At 38.7% G+C, this 21,956-nt stretch overlaps 1 protein-coding gene across 2 annotated transcripts in view; it reads right to left on the reverse strand.

Annotated features, from left to right (window-relative positions):
* Positions 1–21,956, reverse strand: part of TMEM68 (transmembrane protein 68) — a 704,547-nt gene that overhangs the window by 520,319 nt on the left and 162,272 nt on the right. The window lies entirely within an intron of this gene.

A 21,956-nucleotide genomic window follows, 5' to 3' on the forward strand; every position in this document is an offset into this window, starting at 1 on the left:
TCATATTCCTGCTTAGGTTGTCTGCCAGCGTGTTTTCCTTGCCTGGCAAGTACTGTGCTTGTAGTTCCATTTGTAAGTCCATGGCCATGTTCCAAAGTGACATGGCCAGTCTGCATAGGGGATAAGAGTGTGTTCCTCCCTGCTTGTTTATGTACCACATAACTGTGGTGTTGTCTGTTCTTATCAGTAGCTGGCCTGGTTGTAGAAGGTCCTTGAAAGCTGTAATAGCATTTATCACTGCTAGCATTTCTTTTTGATTGACGTGAAGGTGCTTTTCTTTTTGGGTCCATTTGCCCTGAATGCACCGGTCTGTCATGTGCGCCCCCCAAGCGTAGTCCGAGGCGTCTGTTGTGATGACTTGATTTGCTTGAGGCTTGCTGAATGGAAGACCTGTGTTTGTTTGGCATGCTTGAGCCCACCACAGAAATTCCTTTTGCAGACATGGAATTAGTGGTATTATTGTTTCCAAACTATGGCTGTGTTGAGACCATATGTTTTTTAGGTACCATTGTAGTTTTCTCATATGCAGCTTTGCACATGGGATTAGTAAGATGCAAGATGCCATGAATCCCAGAGCCTGCAGGATTTTCCTTGCAGTCAGCCTGGTGCAATTTGCTAGTGTTCTGAAATAATGAATTAGTTGTCCCTGCTTTTCTGGCGTGAGGTAGGCCATCTGGGTGTTTGTGTCCAAATTGGCACCCAGGAAAATTATCTTCCGAGAGGGTATTAGTCTTGATTTCTCTTTGTTGACCGTGTATCCTAGAGAGTTTAATAACATTATTACATAAGCCAGATGTTTCAGAAGAATGTGCTTGCTGTCCGCTTGGATCAGGCAGTCGTCCAAATAAGGGTATATTTGTATCCCTTAAAGTCTGCAGTAGGCAATTACTGATGCCAGGCATTTCGTGAATACTCTGGGCGCAGTAGATAAACCAAAGGGCAATGCAGAGAATTGATAATGGGTTGAACCTGCAAGAAATCTGAGGTATCTTCTGCAATTTTGTCTGATAGGGACATGCAGGTATGCCTCCTTGAGGTCCAATGTTACCAGCCAAGACTCCTTGCCCAGCATGGGAAGAAGTTGCTGTAGAGTGAGCATCTTGAATTTTGGTACGAGTAGGAATGTGTTTAGGATGGAAAGATCCAAAATACGTCTCCAATCTTTTCCCTTCCTTGGCACCAGAAATAGCCTGGAATAAAAACCTTGACCTTGTTCGTGCGTAGGTACCTCTTGAATAGCTTTTATGTTTATAAGATCTGAAATTTGCTTTTGTGCCTCTGCCCTTTGATTGTGTGGCAGGTTTGGCATGCCTTTCATTTTTGGAAGGGCATGAAAATGGAATTTGTAGCCTCTGTTTCTAATGTTCAGGATCCATTTGTCCTTTGTGACAATATGTCAATTTTTTGAGAATAGTGCCAGCTTTCCTCCTAAGGGGGCTGCCATTTGAGACCTGGTTGGCATGCAAAGGGGAAAGTCATTGGTTTTGCTTTCTGAAAGATTGCGAGTTGTCCTCACCACCTCTTTGTGTAGGAGCTTGCCATTGTCTGCCTCTGTACGAGCCTTGTGTTTGTCCTCTGCCCCTCCCGCGCCTGTATCTGCCTCTTTGGGGTCTGTCTGTGGCAGGAAAGGACCAGTTTTTGGAAGGCCAATTTCTACTAAAACGTGGGGGTTGAACCTGCAGAAATTCTTTCACAGTTTGCATTGATTTAGCCTTTTCCTCCATTTTCCGTAATACTTCCTCAGCATTTGCCCCAAATAGTACATCCTTTTGAAGAGGGGCGTCTAGTAATTTAGCTTTGACATGATCAGGCAAGGCTTGTTCCTTGAGCCAGGCATGCCTACGTATGACTGAGCCTGTAACAGCAGCTCTACATGAGGCATCTAGAGCATCAAAACCGCATTGTAAGGTATGTTTACCCACTTGTTCTGCACTATGCATCAAATCCTGCAACTCCTTCATGTCTGGTTGTTCAGGTTGTGACATTTTACTTTTCAATTGAGATAACAGAAACTGTTGGTATTTTAGCATATGAAACTGACAGTTTAAGGCCCTCATGGATAAGGTAGCCGAGGTATATACCTTTTTTCCCCACCTTTCTAAGGATCTGGAATCTCTCTCGGAAGGCAATGGATTTTTGGCAATGGAGGTCTTAACTCCCTTGGGCCCCTGTGAGATGGTTTCTAGGTCAGCAGCATGGCTTTTGTATAGAAATTGGTGTGAGTCACGAACCCTGTAGTACCTGTCAGGCTTAACTGGAGCTGGAGGAAGAGAGTCCGGGTTAAGGCAGGCCTCCGAGTAAACATCATCTAGGATGTCCAGGACAGGAGGTATAGCCAGAGGCCTGTGCTGGGGTAACAAAAGAAATTCCCTGAGCCTTTTCTTGGAATCTGAATAATCCTGGCCTTCCCAGTGGAAGTGTTCCCTTAAGGTATGCAGAGTTTCACCAAATGAGTAATCCTCAGGGGGGGATACAGAAGGAATAGATTCCTCTGCATCAGAGTCTTCAAAAGGGGAGTAAGATTGTTCCTGATAATCAGAGTGCTCTGAAATAATGGAGCCCTGATTAGAGGAGGGGGAATCTTCCTCCACTCTGGGTCTTTTGTCTGGAAGTGGCTGAGAACCTCCGATTAGAGTAATTAAATCCTCAGCCATTTTAAGCATCTGTTTCTTAGGCAAGGGGCCTGGAGATGGGCCCTGTGTAGCTGGTCTCTTAGGGTGCATGCTAGCTTTAGACTTGGTGAAAGCCTTGATGGAGAAAGAAGAGGAAGGTCTGAAGACACCTTGAGTGGAGGTGGACCTGTCCACATTCTGTGTTTCAACGCTAAGCGTGGCTTCGGTATCTGTAGTCAGGGTGTGGGTCGAGGAGCCTGCGACCTCGGGTACAGGAAGCACCGCCAAAGATGTGTCATCGGTAATCAGGGGCTGCGTAGGCGCCTCGCTGAGAACCGGACCGCGTGTAGACGGCTTTGGTGTGGTGTCGGTATTGGCCATGGACCTCGAGTGAAGGTCCTTGTCTTTTCGTTTTTTAGACAAAACCGGAGTCGGAGTATCAGCCGACATTGTATAGTTAAATGCTTTCCCAAAATAATGCTGGGCGAACTCCGCCCGACACTTAATAGTGCGTTTGTTGAATGTAGCACAAAAGCGACAGACCGAGACATCGTGGTCTGGGCCTAAACAAGGTATACAGAGGGAATGGAAATAATTATGCGGTATTTGCTTCCCACAAGAAATACAATTATTAACTTTGTCTGACATCGGTCTGAGGCAAGAAAAAGTTTCCCCAACGGGGTACTTAGCTTTTAAGAAGACTTCGGTTCCAAATTTTTCGTAATCTCAGGAGCTGGCCGACCGGCACTTGCGAACTGCTTCTGGCACCGCGCGGCAAGAAAGACTGAAGAAAATGGTGTTGGCTGGTTCTTTTATACCCCTGTCGCACTGATGTCAGGGAAGAAGCGACGACAACCGACGCTGGACCTAGACTTTGGAATTCGGCCGACCGAGGACCCGCCTGACGGCAGGAGAACCCATCTGTTATGACTGCAGCTGTATGCACGATGAACATCATTCCTCAAGTAGTACAAGTCATGGCACCAACAACTAACACAAAATATTTGTAGCTGGCATTCTAGAAGAATGAAAAGAATAACTGCAGAATTCTAAACATGCAGTGGCTGTTCAAGAAATGTCTTAGCCCAAGAAGGATTCAAGCTGGTGAATGGAGCAATTTCACCAACAAAAGCTGCTGTCCAGTATGCAGGATTGCAGTACGACTAATTTAAACTTTATAAAGATAAAAACATTAGGGAGGTAAAATAACCAGAAAGCAATGTACACTGAGTGCTGATGCAAAGAACCAGTGGCGTCACTGTACAAATGCCAGTAACAATGGTGCCACATCAATATTGCACACACTAAGTAGCATATAATTGCATTCAAAGAAAGCAAGTGTGGTAGTCCATGTGTCTGGGGCTAGTACTAGGATTGCTTATGGCAGCTGTCGTGGGGTTGCTGGATATAGAACATACATAAACATTCCTCTCTATGGCAGCCTCTATTCTGTTTGTCTCTCTTCCCCTGACCTCAGGTATCCAATTAATACAGTTGCATGGTACAAACCCTAAGTGGAGACTGAGGAATCTGCCCCACAGGTGTAGTCAGGGTAATGCCCCAGGTGGCATAGGAAATAATGGGTGAAAGAGTAATGAAAATGGCTGATATTTGACAGGTATGACGGAGGCAAAACACTATAATTTAAAACCTAATGTACTTGCCAAAAGGAGATGCAGAATTTCCTCAGTATTCTGGACAAATTTCTCCTGTCTTTATAAACACCACCTCATGTTACCCCTGAAAATGATCCACAGGCCCAGTGGGATTAACCCAATCAAAGGTAGGTAAACAATTAAAGAAACACTATAATATGCCAGATGTTTACCAAATTACACTGGCTATAGACACATCTAAGACATGGATAAAACTACCGAAACAAGGGCCAGGTTTCAGATAAGAAATACTGGAAACAAACTACTTACAAAAAGAGAGAGCTAGTGTTCTGAGATTATGAGGGAGGCAGAATTTAGATCAGAAGCAGGGAGCTATTTCTGAATATTCATTGTGCATCACATTCAACTTATTCAGCTAGTTATGCCAACCACAATCTTTTTTTTTTTTTTTTTTTTTTTTCTTCAATAAAAGAGAGTTTTGCACTTGGTAGATTTTGACAAAATGATCTAGTACCTCATGAACATCTGCAGACAACAGACAAGGTTATCTGGAAAGAACAACAGAGAAATTGAAAACAAACATCACAAAAATCAGCAAATACACCCATTAATCAAGTCTGCAAAAAAAAAAAAACAGGAGGAAGAAGGGTTCCCACATGAGGTTCCATCAAGTACTAGTGAGAAATTTACAGAATTTTGGTATTAATGGAAAAATAAGACAGTAAAAAGATCAGATAAAACCAAAGGAATCTGGAAAGTCATGCAGAAAAGCCATTTACACATTAAATGAACAAATAAAATTAATAGGTGGGGCAGTAAGTTAACAAAAATGGAAAAAATATGGATTGTTGGTGACCGATAATGAATAAAGGAATGTTTAGCAAACATTTCTGTTCAGCATATCTGAAGAAGGAGAAGAATGGAGGGTTACAAACATAACAATGCCTATGGTAAAGGTAGAATAAAGTAGTACAACAGCTTTAAGAAATGGGCATAGTCTAAAATCAATGCCTGCCACCTGATCTCGCTTCCAACCCATTTCTAGTGCACTAAAGGTTTCATGCTATGAATATCACCCTAGTCTCAGTCTCAGCACACAGCCACTGTGGCAACTTCTGCAGCTAAACACTGTTGGGACTGACCTCAGTTCCCTGGAAGTTGAAAAGATTCAGAGAGAAATCCAAAACATGAAAGTGAACTGGGGAATGCAAAAATGAAGAGACTCATCCCAAAATTCATGGAGAATGGAAAGAACATGATGCCACTAAACACAGTTGATTATCAAGGAATTATTCCTGAAAGAAATGCAGAATATTTTAAAGTGTGCAACTCTGAAGAATGTTTGTGTAGTACTTTGGACTACGCTGATATTGCTAATTGTCAAATGTACACTCAACATTATGCAACGAAAGATAAATGTTATAGAAACCATAAGTGTTAACACATGCTCCCCAGGGAACTTTCCTTCAACATTTGCAAAGCAAGTAAACTGCAGAATCAATATTCATTCTCGCTCTGTGTAGTTACTGTTGTACTTAATACAGTAATGCTCAGTTGACAAGTATACAACAGACTTGCTTTGAGGCTGGTCCATGTTCTACAACCATTTTCTGGGATGCAAAGCAAAAAGCAGCAAGACAGGAAGGAAAGAAAAGAAACAAAAGAAATGACCTAGTACACAAAATGAATGGCATAATTTTGGAAGGATGGCTGCGTGATGAACATGAAACAAAAAAAAAAAAAGTGCTTCTATGCAACAAAAGAGCTAATCTGCAAACATGTAAGAACAAGTTAAAATATTTATTGGGCACAAAATTTATTAAAGGGAAATGCAAATGATTTTTGCAAACACACTGGCTTGGGAGTTACATATATATGTTTACTATCAAAATTTCAAGGTTACTTACCTCAACTATTCACATCCCCGACCCAGAACAACGAAACAGCATCATGCTGATTGCTTAGAATGTCGATTCTTTTCGAGGAAAGAATCGACATTCGACAGCTCACCATCCAGAAAAAAACATACGCTATGAGGTGGAAATTTTCCTACCATTTTGCGGGATGGCAAGCCCCCTTGCACACTCACACCTCCTGCTACTTATATATTCTACCTCCAAGATCGCACTACAGTGAGGAAAAGGGTAATTTTCCCAATCCCCACTGCAGTGTGATGCACCTCAAAACACTGACACTCCAAACTGCAAACATAGTCTCCATTAAGACATTTCAAAGTCGACAGGAATTGTGTTCGCAGTTTTGCCTCTCTGCCGCTCTGTGTTCATCCTTCTCACTGTCGAGGTAAGCCACCTTGGCATTTTGATTGTAAACCATACACACACACATTGTATGTATATATATATATATATATATATATATATATATATATATATATATATATACATATATACATACATATATACATATACACACACACACACCACATATGTGTGTGTGTGTGTGTGTGTGTGTGTGTGTGTGTGTGTGTGTGTGTGTGTGTGCGCGTGTATATATATATATATATATATATATATATATATATATACTTGTGTGTGCGTGTGTGTATATACACATACACACAGATATATATATATATATATATACACACACACACACACACACACACACACACACACACACACACACACACACACACACACACACACACACATATAAATATATATATATATATATATATATATATATATATATATAAATCTTGAATTTCAGTATTTCGTGACCATAAAGGTGAATTTTTAAAATGTCGCAAGTGCATAATTGCGAATTTGAATATTTTGAATTTGTGGTTATGGCTTTACGTTATGTGACGTGCTCTGTTTGGTTTGGATGTTGTTCAGTGTAGTGTATGGATTTACATGGAATGTAAGGTAATTGAGTGTTTTGTAAGGGTTTTGGATGGGAGTTTGACTGTATGTGAGATTGTTTGTATGTTGTATGTGTGGGTTAGGGTAGGAAGGTGAATGTATGGGTGTGTAATTGTTGGATGTGTTGGTGTTTGTCAATGTGTGTGTGTGTGTGTGTGTGTGTGTGTGTGTGTGTGTGTGTGTGTGTGTGTGTGTGTTCGTGCTGTGGAATGTCTGGGTGTGAGTGTACTGTCTTTTACTGTTTGTGCGATCTCGGAGTTAGTATATATAAGTAGGGGGGTGTGGGGGGCTTGCCTCCCTGCTTATGTGTAGTGTAGGTATGTGGTGTTTTGTTTTTTTGTGTTTGTTTTTTTTTTGTAGTGTGGGTGTTGTGGTTTATGTGTGGTGTGGTGTATGCTGTGTGTTCGGGATTTGTAGTTTTGGGATTGTGAAGGTTCGGTATTTGCAGGTTTCAACTTTATGGTCGAGATTTCAGTATTTCATGATTATGAAGTGGAACCATATGTTATATAAATGATTAATATAAGACAACATAAGGATTTTTTCAAAAAGCAAACAAAAAATATCATACCATATTAAGATGTATTTTATAAAACAGTTTCTCAAAAGGTAACACACATGAATTACAGAAAAACAAAGACAGTAATTGCAGACTATACACGAGCTAAATAAGAAGTAATATATACTTATGTTGGTGTATTATAGGCAAGAAGTAACAGTGTTTGATAATGTGGGCAGTTCTGGATCATTCAGAGGCTTTCTGAGGTTTGAAGTCAAAGATGGAACAAGGTCGCCTAGTGTTAGGATCTCTGTCTTGCAGCTTAGGGGTCCATGGATTGATCCTGATCTCTTGTTACTGTTTGGAGTTTGTATGTTCCCTTGTTGTCAGAGTAGTTGTGTACTCTGTTTTTCTCCACATCATAAAAGCACATGGCTGTGTGTGTGTTTTAAGACATGCATATTTATCCTCTTCATTAAGGCCCCTCTTGTGGCTTAAAAGGGGCCATAGAACATTAACCTCATTAACAAATGACAACTTCACTGAAGTGTCCATACTACCCACCCTGGTGTTAATAACCTTACAAAAATGGATTGCAACATACTTCTGTAAATGTTTTCAAGGTCTACAGTACTGTCCATATGGGACCCATTCATTCCTCCACAGTATTTACATCCCTCTCGCTCATTTACTCCCCCATGGATGCAAAAGTCAGGTGTTAGGAAGTGGACCAGTTAGCAGATTCTGCATTACTAACATCTCCATTCCACTTGCAACCTGCAAACTCCAGTACAGCTGCATTTTGGGAGGTGTGTAAGCACTTCTGCACATACACAGTTTCCAATTAAGTGACAAACTGTGCAAAGTGTGGGCATACTTTGCTCTTCATGCTGTGGTGACACACCTGCATTCTTGAAGCTGCATCCCTCCCCCCAGGATGGCCAAGCCAGCACTGGTTGCTCATATCCTCCCAAACTGATCCTTTCAGTGCCTCTGCCATCAGTCAAACACTGGTCATATGGGGTTCAGTCATGCGTTTATCCCTGTGTGCCACAGGTCTGTCAATGTTCACAATTAAAACTATTCTTCTCATCAGTGGAATGATCTACTACCACAACACTTTAAGCACTGTTTGAACCGGACTAGACACAGCACTCTAAGTAAAGCACTATATGTTGACTTGCTTATGAAAATAAAACTCAGTCTGGCTAAGCTCTGCCTACTCTTATTTTGTTAGCAGACAAAGCCACATACACACTACACTGTATTCAATATAAAGAATTATAAAACAAGCACCTGACAACTCTAGATTGCAAACAACACTCTAGTTAACAGTATAAAGCTTCAGACCAAGTAATTTTATATTTCTAGTAAAACAGCCTTTAAAACAAGAGAAGAATGAGGAAGAGAAAATGAGGCTGGTTGTTTCGGACTGTGAAAAGTCAATTTTTTTAAATAAATTATGATGCCAAGAGAATTAACTGTCTGAAGTAAAAAGAATAACAAGAATGAAGTGTGAAGCCATCAATATCAGATATTAAACTACATTTCAAAAACGAAGATGATGGATAAGATGATCAGTAGAACACAAAGCAAAAATAACGATCATTTATTTTTAGTTTAAGATGCAAGCCATTAATATCTGTACCACTGAGGTATTATACTGGAAATGAAAGTAAGTGGCTAGAAAAGAACTAAAGTGTGCAAGTCACAAAGGTAAAAAAATAATTCCTGGATCCTAATATAAAGGACTACGATTGGGTTTCTAGTTATAACCAAGCTGCTATGTGTTTGAAACACATCACCAAGAATTTCACCCTTGAGGGTGGAATGAAGAAAGCATCTAGGTCAAGAACACATAAAAAAAAACGAGTTATGATTGGAGAGATCCAGTCCTAATTATATGTAGTACACGTAGGTGCAGCTACTCTAAACTACTACTACATTACTGGGGGGGGGGGGGTTGAGGGGGGGGGCTTAGCCGGGTGAAGTGTTTTACAGCTTTGACAGCCATAATACATTTATGCTGCCACACAGACTATGGCCAGAAGGGACTTTTCTTCAAATGAACAGCTTTCAAAGCTCTTGGACACTTCACTATGCCAGACTTTTTTGAGACAGAAAAGTGCATTACAGCTTTTAAAGTTGTTAGTGTCACATTGTTGTTATGCTCCAATGTGAAACTAGAGTTTAATGGCATTTAAAAATGCTGACCACAACTTTGGTAAGCACTTTTTTTTTGTGTCAGAAAGGTCCTTAAGACAGATGTCATCTGCACAAATTATGAGTGCAGTATTGGTGTTCCTTGTAATACCCATTTATTCAGGGTTGGGAATACTAGGGCTATCCAGCTCTAATACTATTCAGAAAAAACTACCGTGATTAATATGGATACATTTATCTTACTCAGGGCTACTTTTACCTTGCCATGCTGGCTGCAACTTCCATGTGCCCCATTTCTTTTATTATACATTTTGAAAGTGCTTTTCAAGCCATGCACATAAATTTATTAGAAAGTACTATATGCAATTAATAGCTTATTCTAGACCACTCATGTTGCTGTAAAGTTTTTCTATACTATAAGTAGAACCATGAAGCTTCTGACATCCTCACGCTGGGCCAGTAATCAAGGAGTCTGAATCCTCACCATTGACACTGGAGATAGACGTGCACATGGAATACAAATGGATACACTCAGTATTTCCAGATGTAGACTTCTGCATCAAGCACATTTTCCCTTAACAGCACACAGGGCACACACACACACACAGCCCAGGGTCCAGGTGTCTCTATCTGCCTCTCCCCAGGTCTCCAATAAGGCCCCCCAGTGGCACGGTGAAACCAGTGCTTTATGTCCCTACCTCAAATAACGGATACACACACAGGAAAGGCTGGCACAGATTACCCGCTCTTCCAACTTTGCCCAAATTATAAGGTAGGTTCACTGTCACCAGTCAGTTACTATAAGGCTCTTAAAAAAGGTACCCAATTATGCTGAGTGAAGTTAATATTAATACAAATGGTAATGTTGACCAAACAACAAGGCTTTCAAGAGTGGCCAGAGTTATCACCAAATAAATATGGGTAAATACTCTCAAAGCTTAAATATTTTCTAAGAAAGACCAGCCACAATTAAAAGTTTAAACATATTTAATAATAAATAATAAAATAAAAAATACTAAATATATATTTACAGTAACCACGAGTTCAAATCACAGGAAATACTGAAAATAACATGGTGGACAGACCCATACAAATAAAGAAAAACAAACAATCTCTACACTAGGCTTCACTATATTCCTGACTGAATCTAGGAGAACTCCTATTCCCTAATAACTTACTTGATAGAGCAAGATACAATGAAACACATGAATAGTCTTTCTAGTCAGGATCCCCAAAACAGAATATTCAATACTCCGATTACTCCCTGTAAAATATAATGTCCAAAGCAGCTTGCAAAAGGACCTCTCTGGTCACCTGACTCTAGGTTCTCACAGTATCCCCCTTTAAAGCTGAGACTGGAATTTAACATAGATGGCTACAATGCGCATCTAAATGTTTATGGCAGTGCCTGGGGCTTCCCCCTCGTTATACTGAGCTAATGAACAAAGGCTTCTTCCAGACCCACTGTCTCTGGTCCTATTCAGCACTCTGGGATACAATTTTAATGGTTTAACAGCTGATTTACATTTCCCTTATTTTTCTTAAAGTAAGCTAGCTGGTTAACCTCTGCTGTCCCAGTAGCCTCTATTAAAATATATACATTTAATTCAGTTACAACAATACATGCACATTTTTTTTTCATTCCAGCAGGGTGCACTGTTGATACATTTTAACACAGGCAAACCTCACACACATATTTTCAGCACAAGCATCTGTAGAAATCAGTTTGACATACAAATGACATACAATTATTTACAAAATTCCAGCTAGCTGTGCTGGCACAAGTCATACATCCACTGCCCTATTTCTCCTGGCATGGCTGACAGTACCTCCTATCATCACAGAGCTCTACTCCCAGGACTTCCAGAAAAAAAAATAACACCGCCCATCAGAAGTTGGCAATGAACAAAAATAATAAAACAATAAAATTAAAAAATGAATACATTAAAAAAATAATAAAGCTTAAAAAATTAAAAAAATATATTTACACATCTGCTACCATAACAACCAATGCTCTAAGACATAGTAGTGCAGTGACTGAGTCTGAACATTTGGAGTACCACATTCTGCAAAGAAAGAAAGAATATTGTGCTCTGCAATACAAAACATCCATTGTGCCTCTTATGAAAGTCTGCATCGTGTAGAACTCATCCTGTTTTGCATTGTACTAGTAAGGATCCAGTCATATAAGCAAGGTAACACCTTTACACACTGCAGTCACTGGTTTACTGCATCTATGGACAATTCTTTGATGACACACTGCAGGGCTTAGGCAAGATGAAGTTGAAGAGCCCAGAGCTGAAAATGACACCTTGTGGGCTCTTTGGCTATCTTTATCTACTGATAGATCATAAAGTACAAAGAGCACATCCAGTCTCTCTCAGAAAGACAGGGAAGAATGGACTGTACCATGACCAAGCAAAAGGATTCTTTGTATATACATTAATTTAGTGGCTATCTATTGAAATGTTGGCACCTGAAATACTAAGTGCCAATAAGCCGAAAAAAAGTCCAAAACCCCAGGGAAGATTATATGTCAAAAATTGATGATCTCCTTAAAACTTCTTTTTGTGGGGGTGGGAGGATGACTATCCCCCTGCACCCCCTCCCACTTTGTCTTTATATATACCAACTCTGAGATCACCATACCTTAGAGAATAGGGAATATTTTGAGAAATGGCATCTCAGACTTAGTATATGCAAGTCCAAACTTTTGGCCATTCAGTCTCTGTTTCAGGACTCATTCTAGCAGGTCCTGACATTTCAAATTGTTACCTTCATTTAGGCCCCTCAGATTAAGTTGACAGCAAAGATCTTTTTTCTTTTAGGGAAACAAAGGATATGGAGTAATAACCGGAGCCTTTATAATATGATGGGACCTCTTGGATGGTTCTTTACTTTGTGAAGCTTAAGACTTATTGTCTTGACACACTGCTTATTACCATGTGGGACATTCAGTAAAAGGAAGATATTGTGGTAGGTGAAGGTTGGAAATGGGACTATATTACCTATGGATATCATCAGAAGCATAGCTATGGTGGGGCAAAGCTGGTAACCAACCCAGCAGTGTGATTAGCAGATGCATTTCTTTTTTCAATTCTTTGCATTGGGACCCAGTGCTATTTCTTAGGAGACAAGGGAGGAGTCCTTGATCAAAGAGGAGACTTTTTGTGCTCCTTACCCTAGCATTGAGGGATGCCAAATTTGGGAGCAGCATCAGGAGCCAAATGAGACAGCTACAGATCTGGATATCACTGGCTTGATATATCTGTCCTGCAGGATAACCAGCCATTCATCCAATTGAAGGGACAGATAAATCCCGCAACTGCCTCCAAAGTGGGAGAGTCAGGCAAGGACTCGGAGATTAGATTGCTCACCCACGAAAAGAAGAATCCCACACCATTACTGCTGTCAATGATCCTGCCTCTGGGTTAGCAACTACTCTGATAGTTACCATGGCCACACTGATTCATTACAGATTTTTGATTATTCTGATACTGCTGGTCAAGTCAAAACAACAACTTATTTGGGCTCCTCTGCATCCTTGAAAAGATGGGCTATGGAGTTTGGAATTCAACACTGACATTCTTTTTCCATGTTCTCCAGAAGATTTTTTTACTGATGAGCAGAAAAACATGAGATCTATCAAAGTGAGCATTAACAATGTTTGATGATGTTCTTAATGAAATCTGTAGACACAACCAGGCATCATGATGAAAAGTTATGCTGGCGCCTGCTGCCCTACTGTAACCAACAGCAGAGCAGTGAGAGATCCACTGCGAGACTGCCAATAGATGCCATGGCTAACATCTCCGATTGCAGTTTGAGCTTCAGCTATCAATCAAGCAACTCTTCATTTACTGGAATCTTGGCATGTCAGACAGATAAGCTTATCAGCCTCAAAGACAACAGGAATGCAAAAGCATGTTTCTAAAATATGTCCTTGGCCTCTGATTCACTATCAGGGAGAGAGATAGTAGAACTCTGCAGTGCAGAAATCTTCAAGGACTACAGCAGCACCAATGGAAAATGATCTGTGAGTCAGTACTCAGCATGCCCACTCTTTGGGAAGACAGAAAATCTTGTCTGATCTCCTTAGGACAAGTGCCACAACATCAGGATTTTCCGGAGTACATCTGACCATCAAACACAGTATTCTGTCAACAGAATGGATCACACAAGAAAAAGGTTGAGGGGACCAGGACCAGAATGATTCTTGCAGGATCCTTTGGTGGGAGACAATGGAGTATTTGGTCCACCATTCTTTCTGCCTTATGATCTCAAGGACGTCCCTAAACCTTGAGTAATATGTGGAGATGGTGGGGAACAGTCATCCTCATTTTTGTCACTATTTACAGTTGGAGGAAACTGCTGGGAGTAGTCTAAGTGCCTCCTCTTGCACTTGTGCCTCCTGTTGAGCACTGGAGATGATCATTCTGGGAATAATGAAGCAGCTTGTACTGAACCAAATCCCTGGGATTGATAATGCAAAGGCTTTCTGACTCCTCTTTTAGACTAAAAGATGGTGGGCCAGGTAAAGAAATATCTGTTTTTGTGGCAGAGGTCAAAGCAGGCAATGAAGCTAGCAAATGGAGGACAGTCTGCATCATTACTGCTGATGCCAACAGTGATGCCACATTTAAGGTTGATGGCACTAGCCCCTAATTCCTAAGCCATTCAAGGATAGCATTCACACAATGTATTGACCGAGTCCAACACAGACAAAGGGACAAAATAACCCACTGATCATGGGCCTGATGACAAGATCCCTGCACTTAAAACAATGCCAATCATTTCAACATCAGCAATGGCATACAGAACACCAGTGCTAAAGATGACCATGAATGGCTGACTTGGAGTCCTAAGAAACTCCAGATACCTACAACAATTGACAGTGAAGTCACTGCTACAGCCAGCAAAGGTGACAAAGAAGGAGTTGATTGAAAAGGTTTTCATCCCAATAACAGTCAACAAGAACATATCTGTCAATGTAGCATTGGACCTGCTTGTTGAAGCCCAGCTTCTCCAGCACTGGTGAGTAAACAAGGGCCATGGTTCAGAGATGTCCTAGCCAAACAAAAGGCAAACAGGGCAAAGAAATGCCTATGACTACCCAAATACTAGAGACAGCGAGACAGACAGAGAGAGAGAAAAAGAAGAAAAAACATACTTTCTGCCACCTTTTTCTTCACTACTGCCTGCCAACCATCAGTCGCTCTTGGTGAATTGTCCCATTTACTACATCTTCATCAGATATGAGCACCAACTAAGAAGGGCTGCCACTTGGGCAGCCATCCGAAAATTTTTAGACTTGGCCCCTAACCTCACAGCACACATCCTATAACATCATTAAGAACATAACATTCACTTCAACAAGTGACTGCCTCTAGGAGCCTTTCACTCCCAAAAGGTCTCTGGTATCCAACAGGGATCAACTTACTATGGAACCATGCACCCCTGGTAATTATCCCCATTCTCTCTCACTGAAGATAAGCAAGACTGCAATGTCTCATCATTTCTCCCTTCCCCCTGCTAGTTCCAGCAGGTGTCTGATCTGCTAACTGCACCCTAGTCACCTACATAGTAATCAGGGCTTTATTGCTCTTTGGCCATGGAGATGGCTAGAAAAAGGACATTTGTTATTGAACTTCATAAAACCATATATAATTTTTTCACAGTAAATTCAACAACATTAATGGAATGATCCCCAAATACTGCAGCAGAAGGTGATCTGAAAGGAGTAATTCTTCATCCATTTAAAAAATAAAAAAAATCATAAGTTTTTACAAGTTTAATCACGGATTTCTCAAACAAAACCCTGAATGAAATCTGAGACACCTCAGAAAGAGAAATAAGTATCGTTTGCCTCTGGATTTTTAGCAACAGGGCATGAAAAGGAATTTTTCACTCTTAAAGACTGGCAAACTGTCTAAAATACAAATAAAAGAATTGATTTGACCTGAAAAATAGATCAGATCAGTTTGAATACATGCAAATGGCCAAATGTACATTAAATTTATATTTAAAGTGAGAAATCTTTCTCGGAAAAAAAATGAACTTTTTACGAAGTACAACCTTGAGCTACTTCCCAGATGTTAGCAGAAATGTAGCACTAGAGATGTGGTGAATTATACAATAAAGGGTTATTAGTATTCAAAAACAAGCATAGGGATTGGACAGCCTATGATGATGTAAATCCAGCACGTACCAATGGAAAGAAGTCCAGACAGTAAAAATGTTGTTCAGCTGATAGCTTTCCAGTGAAATATGCTTAATAATGTTATCCTTACATTTTATGAGGAACAAGGCAAAATATGAGAAAATGAGGTATGTTTTGCAAAACTTAGCAGATGAAAGGTATAGTTACCTGTAATATGTTTGATTGTACTGCCATTAACCATACCTTTCAACTGTCTAGAGTTTTGCAGTGTCCCTCATTTTCCTCATGCTTTCACCCTGTTTGTTACAAAAGTTGTGTTTTCCCGGTAAACTACCGAGGATTTCTGCTAGCCAAAAATATCAGACTTTAAGCTTTATGCTTCACACCATTTAGGGGGAAAAAACTGAGAGAGAGAGACAGAAAGAAAGAGATAAATTGCTACTGACCTGCTCGTCTCCATCCCTTTTCTTTCACTGCACTGATAAACTGTACACCTAAGTGTACAGCAGTATGTGGCATATGCATGTGAAGTACATCACAATCAAGCTGAGGAAATGGAAGAACACTAAAGTGCTTTCATATAATTATATTACTTAAGAAGGGTAAGCAATTTCTATCCAATAAAGAAATCTAAAGGCAACACCCTAAACAGCGAAGGAGACTTTATTGACATAAAACAAAGACCAAATATAAATGCGTGAGCGCTTTAGTGTTCCTAAGAACGCTTCTTCAGACTTAATAATTTCATCTCAAAAGACATCAGTTTAAATACATCCAGGGAATTACATCAATTATTCAACTAGTCACCTAGTTGTGTGATTTTCAAAAACAACTAGTGCATATTCTATAAAATATTTCTCTTTGTCAGTTCAAATCAACTCAATTATTCTATGTATTAATCATATATATGCAATAAAAAATACTTAAAAGCTTAATATAAAAACTAGTCATGATGGACTTGTAATAAAAGCATCGTATGTAATCATTATCATTAGATGGCGCTATGCCTTCGTCCCTGTATCACTTAAAAACATAGAAAGATCTATGAAATATGTATATCAAATGTGTATATAAAATATATGTATAAAATAAAAATATACAGATATATAAATCATAGTGAAACGTGCCTGAAAATCTACAGTAAAATAACACAAATCTTGATAGAAATATTCTATTAATTCCTATCTAATTTTTGTGTCTTTCGGCTTTTCCCGGTTAGGGGTCGCCACAGCAGAACTCCGGTCCGCTAATGATTGGCAGTTGATTTTTACGTACTGGCTTGCCAGGCCTGATGCACAACCTTCAACGAAGGTACGCCCATTCACGCATGTCTCCACGCAGAAGATGCTCTAGCTGAAAATCGAACCGGACAGCGTCTTACTGTGAGGCGACAATGCTACCGCAGCACCACCACCGCGGGTTTTAATTCCTATCTAATAATTACAAAAAAATAGGAATGTGGCTTATTGTCATTAATATGTAAGAAACTGATAAATAACAATGTTATATGGCAAAAAATGCTAAAATAGCATATATTCAAGAAGTCAAACTCTAATAAAGTGCATTGGTAAACATGCACATAGAAATGTATATATAGGACAACTAAATATATTCCACCTATATGTAAATGCTCAAAATATAATTATAACTATGTAAGTAGTTAAAATAGCATAAATTCAAAGGGGTTCTATTACATGAATTAACTTTTCAAAGTTCAAATGTCATATGGTCGACACCATATGATCAAATTTTGAAAAGTTTGAAGGTTAAATGTAACAGCGCCGTACGGTGCAGAATGGGAGAATTTCCCTTTTCTGCACTGATGTGCGATCTCATTGTTGATATATTTAAGTATAGGGGGGTGTAGGGGGGGCTTGCCCCCCTGCTCGGAGCATTAAGGTAAGTTTTTTTTTTGATGTTTTATTATATATTTGAAGTTTCAAACTTCGATCATATGTTGTCGAACATATGGGATTCGAAGTTTTGAAACTTTGAATATATAATATAGACCCAATTCAAAGAATGCATTCATAAGCATTCAGATATCTATGTATATATGGAGCAGCAATAATTCAAGAACATTTATAAAGTGCCTTTATGTGCATTATACATATAATTTCAGCAGTATAACTGCATTCAGATATCTATGTATATGTGGAGCAGCAATAATTCAAAAACATTTACAAAATGCATTGATGTGCAATATAGATGGAGCAGCAATACCTCAAGAACATTTATAAAGTATGTTCCAATGTTTCTTCACTATATCTCTTATCTTGCTGTTGTTACTAGTATATGGAACAGTGAGTCTATTAATATGGGTGGAAGTATTCCCTCCTTCCTTGCCCATAGTTCCTGTCCCTATTAAAGAAGGTCTACCCCTCCCTTTTCTTTCAACAACTACATTGTCAAGTATCGCGCCACATTCATTGTTCTTTTAGCCTCTTTCCTTGAATTAATTTCTAAAAACATTGTGTATCATTAAAAGTTGAGTCCTGACTAGTTAGTCTAGAGACTCTTAGTCCTTGACTCTTAACTATATTTTGGTATACGTGTGGTGGATGCATGCTGTTGCGATGAAAAAGGGTATTTTTCCTACAACTTTTCAGATACATTTTGGTCTGTACACCATTCAAATCTTTACTAACCAATACATCCAAGAAATCTATTTTGTCTTTAGACCAACTGGGTGTGAATGAAAGGGAGCTAGTTGTGCCATTGATGTACTCAAATTCTTGTAGTGTCTTTATACTACCTTCCCATACTAGAAAAACGTCATATACGAAACGTTTAATAATGTACTATTTAAAGACAATATTAAGTATTATAATCACATAGGCATATTCCCAGTACACCATTACTGTATTGGCATATGAATTGGCGCAAGACATACCTATTGCCACTCCATTCACTTGTAGGTAATACTTGTCACCATATGTGAAAACATTCAGATTTAAAAATCACTTCTATTAACATCATGACCCTCATAACTAATTCCCTTGACATTCCTTTCTTAATCAAAAATAATCTTACATATTCCATGCCTATATTGTTCGGAATGGCTATGAACATCTAATGTTACCAAATAACATGTAGAAATATTATTTCCTGCGAAGACATAGTTGGAAAAAGTTTCTAGGAGCTGTTGAGTATCTCTAATAATAGAACCTGCTTGCTCTACTATCGCTCTTAGCTGTTTTTCTACACATATTGACATGCTTTCTGTAAGCCAGCCTCTGCTGGATACTATTGGCCTCTGGTTTTGTCCATCTTTGTGCATCTTAGGTAGTCCTCTAAAGGCAGGGACAGTGGGTGTCTCTATCAAAAAATATTTATATAACTCATTATCTGTTATATTTGTCATTAACATATATAACTCAGCATGTACTTCTCTAATGATCTTAACTGATAGTCAAACACCGATAAGTATCTATGTCATTCAACATAATACTCATTTTCATAATAATCTCTATCTAAAATTACAATGGCTCCACCTTCTTCGGCTGGCCTGATTATTATGTTAATATTGTTCTGTAAATCATTCAGTGCTTTCAGTTCCTTGTTATCCAAGTTATAGAATTCATTCTTATAATTTTTACCATCTTCAGACACTTCCAACAACTTATTTTCACAGGCTCTCTCAAAAGCCTCCAATAGTGGGTTAGTGGGGGGGGGGGGGTATGAACGTAGATGGTTTTCTAAAGTTAAATGTATTACTCTCACTATTAACATATAATAATCTAAGACCAATGTTTCTTACAAAAAATTTTATGTCTGTTAACAAATCTGTCACATTCACTTTTCTGAATGGAATAAAAGAGCGTCCCTTATTTAACAGGAATCTCTCTGAACTATTTAAAGCATATTTAGAGATTTTAAAAATCAAGTCCGACTTACAGGTCTCAAAACTTTCTTCTGGAATTCTAGCCATTCTTCAGAAGACTTGCGCTTCCTCATCCTGTAGGATGTAGTCCATGCTGGCTTCTGCATAGCCCAAATAGGCAGGGGAAAAGGAAGAAATATTGGCACCATTGTTGCAGTGGAAGGGTGCACTTCATTCTGTTAATCCTTCTTCCTCACATCTGCATTCATCGAAAAACTGAATGTAGTGGTCGGTTTATCAGTTAATACTGCTATGGAAGCATTACTGCTGCTGTTCTGTACCACAACATCTTCTCTTGCCACTTCCTGACTCTCCTCTGAGCTTGCATTCACGTTTGCTGTAATGGTGACCGTCGCTAGAGTCTGTGTCGTTCCCGATTGGTCTACTGAAGCTGAGTGTGTCGGTTCGTCATTCTTCATTGGTTCTCTGGGCCAGGAGAACACATTGCCTTTATGAAAGTCTATCACATCCTGCTCGAGTTTCTTCCTTTTCCCTTGCAACAACTTATTTTCCAAAAAAGCGAGATTTCTGTGTAACTCTCTGTCAAGTCTATGACTTCTTGTTGAGATGAGAAATTAAGGAGTTCATTCCTTATCTGACTAATTTTGGCAGTAAGGTTCAATTCGATCAACCTATACTGGTCAATTAACAGCTTTATATACCCAAAGCTAGTGTCCAAATTTAACTGCTGCCATTTAGCTAGCAGATTAGGATATGTAGTGCCAAAGGTGGGCATTTTTAACACAGGTAGACCCCCTCAGTATAACTTTAAAACTAAGGCAGGCTTCCATGTGTTTTCTTTTCCATTGAACAGTATTCAGTTTAGCAAGTTTATTCTCTAATTTCCTCCTTGTCTGTATAACCGCAATATTCATTGCATGGTCAACAGTACCTTCACTACTATTGGACAAATCAGGCCTAGTGAATTGCAGCAGAGGATTACTCTCCGCTCCCAGCAGACGTTGAAAAAGATTTTCTTCCTTACCATTCGCTTCAACAGAACCCAGAGCCCTTGGATTGTATACTAGTTCTATTTCAGTCCCTTCTGCCATGTCCCTTTAGATTTTAAGCACACGAACAGTAAACAATAGTCAGTCCTCATGGTAAAGTGCCTCAAAGATAATATGTAGTTCAATCCAATAAAGAAATCTAGAGGTAACACCATAAACATTGAAGGAGACTTTACTGACATAAAAACAAAGACCAAATATAAATGAGTGAGCGCTTTTGCGTTCCAAAGAATGCTTCTTCAGACTTAATAATTTAATCTCAAAAGACATCAGTTTAAATACATCCCGGTATTACATCAATTAATTATTCAACCAATCACCAAGTTGTGTGATTTTCAAAAACAACTAGTGCATATTCCATAAAATATTTCTCTCTGTTGTCAGTTCAAAGCAACTCAATTATTCTATGTATAAATCCTATATGCAATACAAAATACTTAAAAGCTTAATATAAAAACTAGTCATCATGGACTTGTAATAAAGGCATCGTATGTAATCATTATCATTAGATGACGATATGCCTTTGTCCATGTATCACTTAAGAACAAAGAAAGATCTATGAAATATGTATATAATATGTGTATATAAAATGTATAAAAAATATATACAAAAAATATAAAAATGTGTATGTATATATATATATATATATATATATATATATATATATATATAGTCACAATGTCATATAAATCTTAGTTAAACGTGCCTGACTATCTACAGTAAAACAACACAAATCTTGCTAGAAATATTCTATTAATTCCTACCTAATTACAAAAAAGGGGAATGAGGCTTATTGTCATGAATATGTAAGAAACTGATAAATAACAATGTTATATGGCAAAAAATGCTAAAATATCATATATTCATGATATGTATAATGCACATAAATGCACTTTATAAATGTTCTTGAATTATTGCTGCTCCATATATACATAGAGATCTGAATACTCATGAATGCATTGGTTGAATTCATGCTATTTTAACTAGTAATTAAGTATATATATATATATATATATATATATATATATATATATATATATATATATATATATACACATACATACACACACACACACACACACACACACACATATATATATATATATATATATATATATATATATATAT

Source organism: Protopterus annectens, chromosome 3.part0 (genome assembly GCF_019279795.1).
Source record: "Protopterus annectens isolate FY-2018-M chromosome 3.part0, PAN1.0, whole genome shotgun sequence".
Lineage (NCBI taxonomy): Eukaryota > Metazoa > Chordata > Ceratodontiformes > Protopteridae > Protopterus > Protopterus annectens.